Raw genomic sequence first — 3,361 nt, 5'->3', positions numbered from 1 at the left:
TTGCCGTGGACACAGTACGTTTCTAAGAACGATCCAAGTTTTAATTTAATTATTGTTTATAATTGTAAAAACTTTTAGCTTTTATTTTATTTTCTCTCACTTATTACTATATTAGAATTAATTATTTTAAGGCTAGCCTAACCTTTACCTTTACCTTTACTCTAGTTTAATTGGCTTATACCTTAGTTTAGTTTTTGTATAGCTTAGCCTAACTTTTAGCTTAATCTAAATAGTTTAAATTTTGATTTAATCCCATGTATGTCCTCTACATTTCGACCTGAGCTTGTTTATCCAATTTCTGAACCGGAACGACTCTTTCGTCGACGAATGCGTAAATAGACGGAAAAAACCACCGAAACAATCAAAGAGAAGTCAGTAGACACCACGACATCAGGAGAAACTCAAACCGAAGAAATGAAGGAGGCCCAAAACAATGAACCGAACATGAGCCAGTATGCCAAGCCGACTCTCGAAGGTTTTGGCAATGGAGTGGCTCCACCCGAAATCACCGAGAATTTCAAAATTAAATCAAGCACCATTCATATGGTGGAAAATTCTGTTCAATTTCATGGTCTCCTCGATGAAGACCCTCTCTCTCATATATCCCGATTCTTACGAATATGCAGAACTTTTAAAATTCAAAACTGTTAGAAGATCAGATCAAACTCAAACTCTTTCCTTTCTCTCTAAGGGGTCAAGCCTTAGAATGGATAGAATCCATTCCTTCTGGTTCCATCACTACTTGGGACCAGATGGTTGAACAGTTTCTCCTTAAATACTTTCGCCTGATAAAACTGCCAAATATCGAGCCAGCATTACCGGATTCCAGACTGATGATGATGAATCGTTACACGCAACATGGCAGAGATACAAAAGTCTTATGAGAAGATGCCCACATCATGGACTGAGCGCATGGTTACAAGTACAGAATTTCTTTGAAGCACAATCCAGTCAAAACAAACAGGCCATCGACCAAGTCGTCGGTGGAGACCTGGGATCCAAATCACCTAACGAAGCATTTGAAATCATGGAGAAAGCAACAAAGAAGAGTTTCTCTTATAACCCACCAAGATCTACACCAACACACATAGGATTGCACCACGTCGATTCTAACACTCTTGTTACCGCACAACTTGAAGCCCTTTCTAAAAAATCCGAATAGCTTCATGCCGAACTATTAAAAACCAAGATCACATGTGACACCTGTGGATGAAATCATAAGAAAAGTGACTACTGCAAACAATTTATTATTTCCATGGAAGAAGTTAACTTCATCGCCCGTCAAAACAACGCTTTTAGCAACAATTACAATCCAGGATGGAGAAACCACCCGAATTTCAGTTGGAAGGACGGATGTAACACTCAACCCCTACCCAGATTCGAAAAAAGACAAATGAATCAATCCTTCCAGCCTAAACCACAATTTCAAGATAAAAGTTCCAATAGCCATCAAAATCCGAGCTACTCAAAAATCGAAGAGATGTTGATCCATATCATGACCAAAACAAATGAAGCAGAAATAAAGGCCGACTCAAGGGCTATTGATATCAGCGGAGTATTGTTAAAACATGAATCTGACTTAAAGAGTCAACAAGCATCACTACATAATCTAGAAACCTAAATCGGACAAGTTGCCCTGCAATTATCTGAAAGACCATCTGGCACTCTCCCACGCAACACAATCACCAACCCGAATGCGACAACTAACGCTGTTACACTCAGAAGCGGTACAACCACTGTTGCCCCACCAACTTCAGAACCAGTTTTGGAGAAGGGATCCCTTGACAAAACACAGGAGGTACTGATTCCAACAGGCACCGTACAACCCAAGGAACCAATCGAACTTATGTTCCACCTATTCCATACCCTGGACGGCTGAAGCAGGAAAGATTGGTAGCTCAGTACGTGAAGTTTTTAGAACTCTTCAAATAACTCCACATCAACATCTACTTTATCGAAGCCATTGTTCAAATGCCAAAATATGCCAAGTTTCTCAAAGAAGTGCTGACAAACAAGAGGAAGCTGGAGGAGCTATCACATGTCACCATGAGTGAAGAATGTTCAGCTATCCTCCAAAACAAGCTGCCGCAAAAAATGACCGATCCAGGGAGCTTTACTATCCCTTTTCTCATAGAAAATTTGTCTGTTAGCAATGCCCTGGCCAACCTAGGAGCTAGTATTAATTTAATGCCTTATGCGGTTTTTGCAAAACTAGGGATAGGAGAACCAAAGCCCACCCGCATGAGCATTCAATTAGCTGACCGATCCGTTAAATATCCTTGAGGCATTGTTGAAAACATGCTTGTCAAAATTGACAAATTTGTTTTCCCTGTAGATTTTGTAATTATAGTTATGGAATAAGACAAAAGCGTACCTCTGATTTTAGGAAGACCTTATCTAGCCACTGCAAAGGCTATCATTGATGTTTGCACCGGCAAACTCACTCTCAGGGTTAATGAAGAGGCTATCACTCTTGACATAGGAAAATCTATGCAACATCCGCAACATCACGATGGCACACTGTACTATGTCGACATCATCGACTCCATCGCGAGTTGCTAAGAGCGGAAATCTTCCATCAGCACCCCATTAGAAACCCAAATCTTGACAAACATAAACACTAAACCCACATTGGAACATGATAATCTCAATACTATAATTAACTATCAAGAAACATCAGAAGTAGTATGTGAGATCACCGAACATAATGAAAAATCAAAAACATCAATCGAAGAACCACCAGCCTTAGAACTAAAAGAACTCCCAACCATCTCGAATATGCCTTTCTTGAAAAAAGACTCTCAACTCCCAGTAATTATTTCATCTCACCTTTCTAAAGAAGAGAAAGACGAGCTTCTTAAGGTTCTCAAAAACCATAAGAAGGCTATCACATGGAAGATCATGGATATCAAGGGCTTCAGTCCTTCCTTTTGTACTCACAAAATTCTCATGAAGGAAGAATACAAGCCCATGGTCCAACATCAAAGACGTCTCAAACCCAACATGCAAGATGTGGTGAAGAAGGAAGTAATCAAACTCCTTGATACCGGATTAATCTACCCTATCTAAGATTCACCTTGGGTTAGTCCAGTTCAAGTAGTACCCAATAAGGAAAGAATGATAGTTGTAATGAACGAGAAGGACGAGCTAATCGCGATGAGGATCATCACAGGCTAGCGAGTTTGCATTGATTACCGGAAGCTCAATGACGCAACAGGAAAAGATCATTTTCCACTTCCTTTTATTGACCAAATGTTTGAACGATTATCTGGAAAAATGTTCTACTGTTTTCTTGATGGATTCTCCGGATAATTTCAAATTCCCATTGCTCCTGAAGATCAGGAGAAAACCACCTTTACAT

The sequence above is a fragment of the Bidens hawaiensis genome, unplaced genomic scaffold (genome assembly GCF_021521415.1).
Source record: "Bidens hawaiensis isolate Kalapana, Puna unplaced genomic scaffold, B.hawaiensis_p1.1 tig00001265_1, whole genome shotgun sequence".
Taxonomy (NCBI): domain Eukaryota; kingdom Viridiplantae; phylum Streptophyta; class Magnoliopsida; order Asterales; family Asteraceae; genus Bidens; species Bidens hawaiensis.
This window is presented reverse-complemented; position numbering follows the sequence as displayed.